Source organism: Procambarus clarkii, chromosome 57 (assembly GCF_040958095.1).
Source record: "Procambarus clarkii isolate CNS0578487 chromosome 57, FALCON_Pclarkii_2.0, whole genome shotgun sequence".
NCBI lineage: Eukaryota > Metazoa > Arthropoda > Malacostraca > Decapoda > Cambaridae > Procambarus > Procambarus clarkii.
The window spans coordinates 25,061,161-25,072,435 of record NC_091206.1 but is presented as its reverse complement, the minus strand read 5'-3'; the positions used below and the strand labels follow the sequence as shown (position 1 = coordinate 25,072,435).

The window sequence follows — 11,275 nt, the reverse complement described above, 5'->3', positions numbered from 1 at the left end:
TATTGGCTGGCTGGCAGGCAGGCAGGCAGGCATTTGAGGGTTATTATTTCGCCTGTTGATTGGGGGGAGGGTTGATGTGTTAGGGGGTTTTCGGTTAGGTGTGGTGGTGGTGATTGGTGGTGGTGGTGATTGGTGGTGAGTAGTGGTGAGTGGTGGTGGTGGTGGTGGTGGTGGTGGTGGTGGTAGTAGGTGGGAGTTGGGGGGGGGGGGGGAGGGAAGGGGAGGGGAATGATGGTCTGTGGATTCCTTCTCCGTACCCTTTACATATAAGCAAAAATATGCCTTCCTGTGGGTATAGAAACATTAACACAAATTATATCAGTAACTGATATTGTAGCCTTTTAAACAGAAAAGATTTGTACATACAAATACTTTTTAATTATCATTTATTTGTGGAAATGGCATTTACGTCATTAAATTGATACCTCAGCATCAAGCTAGTGTCCTGCAGTGGTCCAGTGGTAAAGTGTATATAAGTGATGCGTATTCTTGGAGTTGCGAGTTCAAACCCGGATTAAGCTATATATATATATACAACATGTTTTGTTTTGGTTGTTTGTTTTTGTATAAAGCCTCACACAATATCTATATTAAGCGAGTTTGTTTTAAACATGACATACATATTAATTCATTTTACCAGGCCTTATTCCACACAACTCCGTGAATTTCCCGTGGAGCCAGCCATTCAAACAAAAACAAACGAAACAAAACAAAACAAAACAAAAAACATTATTGCCAACAGCATTTGGTGTTCCCAGGCGGTCACCCATCCAAGTACTAACCAAACCCAACGTTGCTTAACTTCGCTGATCGGACGAGAAGCGGTGTTCTCAACGTGGTATGGCCGTTGGCATGAGACTGCCTACACATTGTGGCTAATAACCAACTCTTTTAGTCATCACGGCAGGATACGGACCTGCTTGTGGTGTCTTAATGGTAATTGTATCCTAACATATTTTTGTCTCCTTGGCATGGATATTTAACATCGTTTATTCAGTCTTGGGTTTATGTTCTTTCGCCATTTACAGACATTTTACATCTACCTACTTCCTCAGCCTGCCCTGCCAATTTCTAATGAATTTGTGGATTTTCTTTTGTAATACAAACATGTGTGTGCTCATCTGCTCTTCAGTTTTTTATGATATTTGTCTCATCTGTCCTGCTTTATGATACTTTTACAAAGAACATGAACAAATGCTTCTATTTTAGAGAAGATATGGGATCCAGGTTTCGGAGCCGTAAAACCAACCGTCGTGATTGGTGGACGAGTTGCCAGGTTGCAGCTTCTGTACCGTGCAGGCACATAAATAGGTTCGGCTCAAGCGGCGGCAGCATCATTCCCCCGTGACTGTCTGAGCGTCTCTCATCACCTTGGTTGGTTCATCATCATCATGGTAGAAGCAAAGCCTACCAAGAAGGCTGCGGCTGCTGCTGCTGTGGTGGCCACCACCAGGAAACCTCGCGTCCAGGTTGCTCACCCGAAAACTAGTCAAATGGTTCTAGCCGCGGTCGCAGCACTCAAAGACCGTAAGGGCTCGTCTCTACAAGCAATCAAGAAGTACGTTGTTGCCAACAACAAAGTCGAGGCTACCAAGATCGCCATTTACATCCGAAGATTTCTCAAGAAAGCAGTGGCTGACGGCATTCTTGTTCAGACCAAGGGAAGTGGAGCTAGTGGATCATTCAAGCTGGCCGTAGCAGAGAAGAGGGCCGTTCTAACTCCCAAGAAAGCCACCACAACCAAGAAACCATCTACAGCAGCAAAGAAGGTCGTGGTAACTCCCAAGAAAGCCGCCACAAGCAACAAACCACCTACAGCCTTGAAAAAGAAGCAGCAGCAGCAGCAGCAGCAGCTTGTTGTTGGGAACAAAAAGCCCAAAATAAAGAGAGCTTCAAAATCTCCCAAACCACCCAAGGCAAAGAAAGCTGTCAAGAAAACAACAAAGGCAAAATAAACGACGACATGCAAGCAGCATGAATACACATGACAATAAACATCCAGGCCTCCCCCCTCAGTGGAGGGGCCTCATATGATTCCAAAAAGAGTTTAGTTTTGTAGACAAATAAATCATTACTTTTGGGGTAGATTTACTCTGTATATTATATATATATATATATATATATATATTATATATATATATATATATATATATATATATATATATATATATATATATATATATATATATATATATATATATATATATATATATATATATATATATATATATATATATACATGGGTGAGGTGATATGGTACCAAAGTTTTGGGTAAGGTGATTGACATTTACACAAGATAAAACACGAACCAATGGGAATAAAAACATAAGAATGGAAGTAACTGCAAAAGGCCTATTGGCCCATAACACAAGCACTTCCTCTTGATGCTTCTATATTGGTTCGGAGTCTTGAAGCTATAATATATATATATATATATATATATATATATATATATATACACACAAAACTAAATAGTCTTGTTAGACAAATTGCCCCTATTAGAGGCAAGTTGACTAACAAGCCGAATGACTGCAATTGTTTTGAATTTGAGTTAAATCTAACATAGAAATGTAATCAAACCTAACCTAACCTATGCTAACCCAAGCTAAGCTAACCTAACCTAACCTAAGCTAACCCAAGCTAAGCTAACCTAACCTAACCTAACCTAACCTAACCTAACCTAAGCTAACCTAACCTAACCTAACCCAGCAATTCATGATCTTAATATAATACTGTTAATTGGATAAACCAATTTGGAAAGAAATGTTCGAAAATAACAAAATTAACTGTGCTTGTTAGGAAAATTGGGCCTTGCATACTTGTCCCAATAGTGTTGTTCTCGCTTTTAGGTAAGACATAAACGTATACCTAAGTTGAGAGAGAAAAAGATTCTCACTCAAACATGCATATCGATTGCCAGTCCTGAATTCTGGGTAGATATTCGTGTCCTCCCTTTTCATTTACCATCATTTGGATACTATCAAAACAGCTCTGAGAAGGATAAAATGAATAAAACGGGTAGCTCACTCATGTAAAAAGGAAGAGTTGGGAAAGATCTCTCTCTCTCTCTCTCCCCCCTCACACCCCCCCCCCCCCCACCAATGATCCTGCTCTGCTAGTATATAACGTAACAAACCTTCCCCCCCCCCCACCCCCCCCCCCTCCCTCCCCAATCAGAGTCCCTTTAAGCATGCGAGGATAAAAAAATAGATTTCATAAGACCCAATGTGCTAGCTGATATCAAAACAATTTATGTTATCGTCTATTAAGCCCTTCAGTAAAAAAGTATAGGGACCTAATTAGGTCCCGTTTTGAGGTGGTGGTGGGTGGAATCGATGGATTAGCCAAGCTCTTATCCGCCGAATCCGTAGAGGGTACGACCCTGGCGCTTCAGAGCATACACCACGTCCATGGCAGTGACGGTCTTCCTCTTGGCGTGTTCCGTGTAGGTTACAGCATCACGGATGACGTTCTCGAGGAACACCTTCAGGACGCCACGGGTCTCTTCGTAGATGAGACCCGAAATACGCTTGACGCCGCCACGACGAGCTAAGCGACGAATAGCGGGCTTGGTGATGCCCTGGATGTTGTCACGTAGCACCTTACGATGACGCTTGGCGCCACCCTTTCCGAGTCCCTTGCCTCCCTTGCCGCGTCCAGTCATGGTGTTGAAGTTGTGTGAATCGAATTGACGAATGCCAGAAATCAGAATCAGAATAATACAGGAGAAGATGCCCATAGGGGCGAGCTTGGAAGTGGGGACAGAAGAAGATAAGGGGGGGTGAGAGGAAGAAGATTTGTAAGAGAAAAAGTGCCAGGGCTAAACCCAGCTGCGTGTCGTTAGGTTGCGGCTTTCGAGGCAGGGACTCAGTCGGGTGTTTTCAGTGACAACATCGGGACATCACAAACTCACAACATCACAGTGATTGGCTCAAGAGCGTCAGGGCTGAACTTTTTTACGGATTGTTTTGTGCTGGTTGTTGTGAGCTGAATATGTAATGATAGTGGATGCTGGGTGTTGAAAGCTAAAGTTTAACGAAATACAGAGTTAGGAAGAGGATCATGGATGGTAGAGAAGAGGTCATGATTGTTTCGTGGTAGTCTGAGAGTGTGTAGGAGAAAATCAATGTGTTGTTCATGATGAGTGAGTATTCTATCGATTTGTTTGTCTGATAGAGTTTTCCAGTAGGTATTTAGGGCAGGAATGTTAGTACTTTCATGGAGACTTTGACTGGTATTTAACTCTTGCCATCGGGTGTTGAGTACCCATCTTAGTGCTCTGTTCTGTATTCTTTGAAGTTTTATTTTGTTAGTGCGTGCAGATAGAGAAAGAGCTAGTGGAGCGTATGTTAGGAGAGGTCTAATAAGTGCTTTGTAAAGGTGCATTTTTGTGTCAGGTTTTGCAAATCTAAGTCTGTATAGTTTCTTCATGGCTTGAAGAGCTATTGCATGTTTCTGTGTTATGTGTGTGTGAAAGAGTAGTTGTCGATCAAATGTGAGTCCCAGGACTGTGGAGGAGGGAGATACAGAGATATAAGTAGGATTTTGAGTGTATGAATAGAGTTTGAGAGGAATTGGGCGAATAGTTCTTTTACAGAAAAAGTAGGTGATTTTTGATTTGCTGGAGTTGGTTTTTATACGCCATTTGTACTCCCACTCAGTGACAACATCAAGTTCTGTTTGTGCTCTGTTTGTTAGTGTATCAATGGTGTTGCTGGTGACAAGGTGAGAGACATCATCAGCATAACATATGGTTAATGAAGTGTGATGAACAGGGTCAGGAATGTCGTTTATGTATAGGATGTAGAGTGTTGGGGCAAGAACAGAACCTTGGGGAACACCGGCGTGTAAGTTGAAGTAGTCAGAGTGTTGTTGGAGGAACTTAATTCGCATTGTCCTATTGTCTAAGTAGTTCGAAAGAAGTTTGGTGGTGATAAGAGGAAGATTAAAGTTGTTGCATAGTTTGAATTTTAAGCCGTCATGCCAAACAGTGTCAAAGGCCTTCTCAACGTCCTTAGTGATGAGTGCAGTCTTAAGTCTTTGGTGCTGATTGATACTGAGGTAGTTAGTCATGATGTTTAAGGCGTCGTGAGTGGACCGGTGAGGCCGAAATCCAAACTGTTTGATAGTGAGTAAGTCATTGTGTTCAAGGTGGGTTCTAAGTCTCTGGTTGATCAGCCTTTCAAAGACTTTGCCAAGTGTCTCTAGAAGGCTGATGGGTCTATAGTTCTTTGGGTCAGTGTGGGGTTTCCCAGGTTTTGGAATAAGAACGGCTGTGGCAGACTTAAAGTTGAGTGGAAAGTATCCAGAGGCAAGGGAGGCGTTGAATAGGTTAGTGATAGCAGTAATGATAGAAGCAGGGAGTTGTCTAAGAAGGATATGTCCAATGCCAGACGCACCAGGGGCTCTACGACGAGTGCCCATGAGAGCTGTCTTGACATCAGCTAGAGTTAGGGGAGTCTGTAGTTCAGTGTTTGAATTGAGATTTTCAAGGTGAATGAGGTCGTCTGGTGTAGTTGCTTGTCTATTTTGGTGTATCCAGTCTTCGACTATTTCAATGTTGGGGCGTGCAAATGGTTCAGGAGGATGTGGGTGAAAGATTTGTTCCCAGTGGTGTTTAAAAATGTTGAGAACTGCTTCAGGATCAGTGATTTTGTTGTTATTATGTAGAAGGTATTTAAACGGTGTGTGAGTTGATCCTTGTAATCGTTTGATTCGTTTCCAGAATTCTTGAGGTGTCAGTTTTCTGTCATTCATTCATTCATTTAAATATAGGTCAAGATACCCTGATGGGTGAGCGTGGAAGTGGGGATAGGGGAAGAATTAGTGGGGGTGAGAGGAAGGGTTTTCAGTATGAGGTAAAGTGCCAGGGCTAGACCCAGCTGCATGGCATTGAAATCGTTATGACCAGACTAGGCAGTGAAGGCAAGGAATCGGATCTCTGTGACAACATTTCGTCTTTTCTGAGCACCCACGGAGACAGCAGCCCTCAGCTGGGTGTGCCCTGGGGGCTCACTCCAGATGTGGTCTTAGATCTGCTAATCAGCATCGCGCCCCACCCAAGGCACCAGAAAACGGGAGCTAGTTGGTCCCCCCCTAAAGAGGGGGGAGAAGAGTTAGGAGGCTCTAGTTGGAAGTTTGGTTATTTGAGTAGTGTTATTATAGGAGAGGGGTTATGTAAAGGACGGAGCAGGAGGTGGATCGTCGATCAGGTTAAAGAGGTTGTGCGTATGTCTGGGTCTGCTTAGGACGTTTCTGAGGAACGTGTCGTAGTTGTCATGATAGGTGAGAATTCTGTCAATCTGTTTCTTCCCCATAGTATCCCAGGTTATGTTCAGAGGTGGGATGTTCGCCCACTCATGCAGGGCCTCACTGGTGGTGAAGTCCTGCCAGTGGGTATTGAACACCCATCTCAGAGCCCTGTTCTGGGTACGCTGGAGTTTCTTCCTATTTGTTGGTGCTGCAAGTGTGAGTGGGATCGGTGCATATGTTAGGAGTGGGAGAATAAGTGTTTTGTATAAATAGAGCTTGGTGGCTTGGGAGGCATGTTTGAGTGGGTAGAGTTTTGATAGAGCGTTTGAGGCTATAGCTTTCTTGGGTGTTATGTGTGTGTGAAAGCGAAGGTTGAAGTCTAGTGTGAGTCCAAGTACTGTGGTTTTGTTGACTCTTGGGATCTGGGTTGCATCTGGTGATTGAGAGTAGAGTTTTACTGGGTCAGGATTACGTCGTTTGTTGTAGAAAAAGTATGTAATTTTTGACTTGTTGGGGTTTGTTTTTATTCGCCAGTCGTGTTCCCAGAGGGTGACTTTGTCTATTTCTTGTTGTGCTTTCCGTGTGAGGGCGTTAATCGTATAGTCTGTGATCAGTTGGGTTACGTCGTCAGCGTAGCAAAGGGTCATTGATGTCCAGTATATTGGGTCAGGGATGTCGTTTATATAGAGTATGTATAAGGTTGGTGAAAGAACTGAGCCCTGAGGGACACCTGCATTTAGGTTGAAATAACCTGACAGCTTGCTGAGGAATTTGATCTGCATCTTCCTATTTGTTAGAAAGCTGCAGAGTAGCCTCTGCATGTTGTCAGATAGTTGAAACAGAGTGCAGAGTTTGTAACGTAGGCCGTCGTGCCATACAGTGTCAAAAGCCTTTTCGACGTCCTTTGCAATGAGGGCGTCTTGGCCCTCTGGTGTTTATTTATGGAGAGGTAGTTTGTTATTATGTTCAGTGCGTCTTGTGTTGAGCGGTGTTGTCTGAAGCCAAATTGTTTGTCTGTCAATATGTTTTTGTGTTCTAGGTGATTCCTGAGTTTATGATTTATGAGTTTTTCGTATACTTTCCCTAATGTCTCTAGTAAGCTGATCGGTCTGTAGTTCTTAGGGTCTGTCGGGGATTTTTGGGGTTTTGGAATGAGGATTGCTGTGGCTTCTTTGAATGGGCTTGGGAAATATCCTGATGCTAGTGAGGCGTTGTAGACGTCTGTGAGTGCAAGGATTAGGGGGTCTGGAAGTTGCTTGAGGAGAGCTTGGCCAATGCCAGAGGCTCCTGGGGCTTTACGTCTGGTGTTCTTGAGCATGAGTTTAACTTCTTCAGGTAGTATTGATTCTGTGAGGTCACTTTCTAAGTCGTCTAGTGTCGTGAGGTCAATGGTAGGGTAGTGTGTGATGGCATGAGGGTTGTGTCGTATCCATGTTTCTACTCTGTTTATGTTTTGTATTGCTGTTGGTTGTGGGGGGTGGGGATTGAAGATGTCCTGCCAGTGTTGTTTGAATATGCCTATTACTTCTGAGGGATCGGTGTAGTTTTGATTGTTGTGAGTGATGTATGTAAAGGTAGAAGAGGAGGAGTTTCCTCTGATCCTCTTTATGAAGTTCCAGAATTGTTGTGGAGTTGTTTTTCTTTGTATTTCAGCTTTATGTATGAGTTTCTCCCAGTTGTTAGCATGATCTTGGTCAAGGCTGTTGAGTATGTGGTTTTTGAGTATAGTGAGGTCTGTGTTTACTTGATTGTATCTGTGAAGGTTGTGGGTGAATCTGTTGTGATAGCAGGAGAGTAGCCTTTTTGTTCTGATCGAAGGAAAAAAGGAGTATCTGGTTTTGTGGGTTGTTTTTGGAATGGTAGCATCAGCTGCTTGTATGATGTTATTCTGGATGGTGAGGACTTGGGAATCTATGTCTGTGTGTGGTTTGTCTTGGAAGTTGTAGGGCTGTGTGCTGGCAGTTAGGTGTTGTTTGAAGGCTTCCCAGTCTGCATTTTGATAGTCATATTGTGGGGTGGCTGGGATGAGTATGGGGTTGCTGGAGAGTGTGAGTGATATGGGTATGTGATCTGAGCCAGTGAGGGGTCCGGGTGTGATGTAGTGTTGTAGGTGGGTGCCTGCTCTGTTGGTGAGGATTAGATCTGGTCTCCCAGTTCCATTGTGTGTGTAGGTTGTTTGGAAGTCAGGGCCAAGGAAGGTGAGGTGTTTGTTTTGGTGGAGTTGGTGTAGTTGTTGACCGTGCATGTTGTGTTGGCGATGGTTGAATGTTTGGTGTTTTGCATTTAGGTCTGCTAGGAGGAAGACTGGTATGTGTGTGTGGTTGAAGAGAGTGTTTAGGTCCTGGAGGGGGAGACCCAAGTTTGGACGAATGTATGTGGTACCAATGATCATCTGCCCGTGTTGAGTGTGAATGCGGACTGCTAGGAAGTGTTTGTGTTGCCAGTTGGTAGTGAGGAGGTCATGTTTATAGGTGTTCTTTATTAGAATAGCAACCCCTTCGTAAGCTTCATCAGGAGATTGGTATGTTGTGAAGCCAAAATGTCTAATTTTGTGAGAGTTCGTCACGCATGTGCTGTTTAGTAGCAGCACATCCGGTCTTTCATTCTCCACAAAGTTAGCAATTAGGTGTCTGATGTTGTAATATGCTCTGACGTTAAATTGTGTGATTTTCATATTTATTGACTTGTTGGGGGAGTGTTTGTGGCATTTGAACCGGAGGGGTTCTCCTTTGTGGATTGATTCGTTGTGTAGACAGATTTGGTAATTATAGATTTGGGTAGGAGATATGTATGGCGTCCGTTTTGCATGGTTTCTGGTATGAATTTAGGAAGTTTTGGTGTAGGGGTGAGGGAGTGGTCTGGGGAGGTGTTAGTCCTCTTGGCTGAGAAAGACACGTTTTGGGGCAAATTTTGTGGGATTTTGGGCTTTGTACCTGTGTGGTATTGGGTTAGGGGCGTGAGGTTGGCTAGCGTGTTAGGCGTGAGGTGAGTTGACGTGTTGGGCGTGTGGGCTAAGGTGAGGGAGGTTACATGTTTCTTGGTATCTGATGTCCTTTTTATTGATGGGTTGGTTTTCTTGTGTATTGGGGTTGTTCGTCTTGCATGCAGAAATTTTTTGTTTTGTTTAGGTGAGTTTGTTCTTTTCACTTGAAGAGTTGTTTTGTGTTTTGGTGAGCTTGATCTTTTTGACTGAAGAGGGGTAGCTGTCATGGGGAGCATGGTCTGTGAGAAGCAGTTAGAGGCCTGGGTGTCAGGGGAGGGTGTAGATGGTTCTGGGTTTGGTGTTTGGGGGGTGATGGGGGGAGGGGGTGGTGTTGGGTTTGTTGTCTGGGAGGTGGTTGGGTTTGTTGTCTGGGAGGTGGTGAGGGGTGGGGGCGAGTGTAGGGGTGGTACTGGGTTTGATGCCTGGGGGGTGGTGGGGGGTGGGGAAGAGAGTGGGGGTGCTGGGTTTTTTGTCTGGGAGGTGATGAGAGGTGGGGGTTGTACTGGGTTTGTTGCCTGGGTTGTGATATGGGGTGGGGAAGGGGGTAGGGGTGGTGCTGGGTTTTTTGTCTGGGAGGTGATGAGGGGTAGGGGTGGCACTGTGTTTGATGCCTGGAGTGTGATGGGGGGTGGGGGTGATACTGGGTTTGGTGTCTGGGGAGTAATAAGGGGTGGTGGTGGTGGTGGTGTAAGTGCTTGTGGGGTGATGGGGGGAGGTGTTAGGGGTTGTACTGGTTGTGACGCCAAGCTGGGAGGGATGACTATTGGAGGGAAGTTGTTTGCTAGTAGGATTTGTTGGATGTTGGAGATTGCCTTCCTCGTGTCTCCTTGTGCTGATATCTGTGCTATTATGATAGCTGCCACTATTCTCGGGGTGTCGTCTGTTGGTGGGTGAGGGGGGGGAGGGGGGGCCTGAGTATGGTGGTTTGCGAGATGGTGTCCGCTGGTGGTGTGGGTTTGGAGAGGTGGGAAACCTGGGGGGGTGGGGAGCAGGGCACCTCTACCTTGAGGGTTGATGGGTATTGTTTGAGCATTTTGGGGAAGTGTGTTTGGGCGGTGAAGCTGTTTAGTGAGGTTTTGGGGATAGAGCTGGCGTGCTGTCTGGGCATGATATTGGGGTAGTGTGTTTTGGGTCTTATTCTTCATTGCCTTAATGAGTTGTACCCTGATTTTGCAATTGTGGTGGGAGCCAGGATGGTTTTCACCACAGTTTATACAGCATCGTGAACCTTCTGTGCAATCTTTCCAGAAATGACCTTTGTTGGCGCATAAGGAGCAGGCTTGTTCCTTTTCCTTGCATTGCCTGGTGGTATGGTTGAATCCATAGCACCTGAAGCATTGTGTAAGGGATTGGTATGTGCTCATCTTGAGGTTATAATGTGGGATGGAAATGTGGTCTGCTTTAAAGCCATGTGTGAGGAGGGATTCAGCTTCAGTGGGGGAGGAGCATCGGATTCTGAGGATCTTTGTGTTTGGTGGGTAGAAGAGATCTTCTATGATGATGTTGTTGGCTTTTCCTATGTCGGCAGTACGTTGTTTGTCTAAAGTTGTAATCGTGGAGAGGAGGGTGGTGTCTACGTTGAAGGCAACAGCAGTGCAATTATGTTTCTGTTCCAGTGTCAGTGCAGGGGTGAGTCCAAGTGTCTGTAGACCTGTTCGGGCTTTGGGGGTGAGGCAAGCATAGAGGTCAGATTCAGAGGGTAGAAAGAGCTTTATTCCTTTGTCAATGGGGGTGATGGAGGTGTAAGGAGTCTGGGTGATCATGTAGATTTTCTGTCCTATTCCGTCAGGGTCAAGGGGAGGATCAAGAGCATAGAGGAGGCGAAGGCAGTGCATTTTAGGTGAGGTAGTGGTCTGGTGGAGGAGGTGGTGGTGGGTTGACTCAGCTGGGTAGCTGCGATCTCCGTGGAGCTGTGGATCTTAGGCTCGTGAGCTGTGGGTTGGAGCTCGGTTGTCAGAGGCGTAATTCCGGGTTCTTAGCAGGCTAATTGAACCCGGTTCGGCACAAATACAAAGTATTCGTGAGTCCTGAAGGTGTTAC

At 45.0% G+C, this 11,275-nt stretch overlaps 1 non-coding gene across 1 annotated transcript; it reads right to left on the bottom strand.

The window, feature by feature from the left end:
• Positions 1 to 733: 733 nt before the first annotated feature.
• On the bottom strand, positions 734 to 852 carry LOC138353441 (5S ribosomal RNA). The gene has a single exon (XR_011223144.1). It is a non-coding gene; the product is annotated as a 5S ribosomal RNA (ribosomal RNA).
• Positions 853 to 11,275: the final 10,423 nt, after the last annotated feature.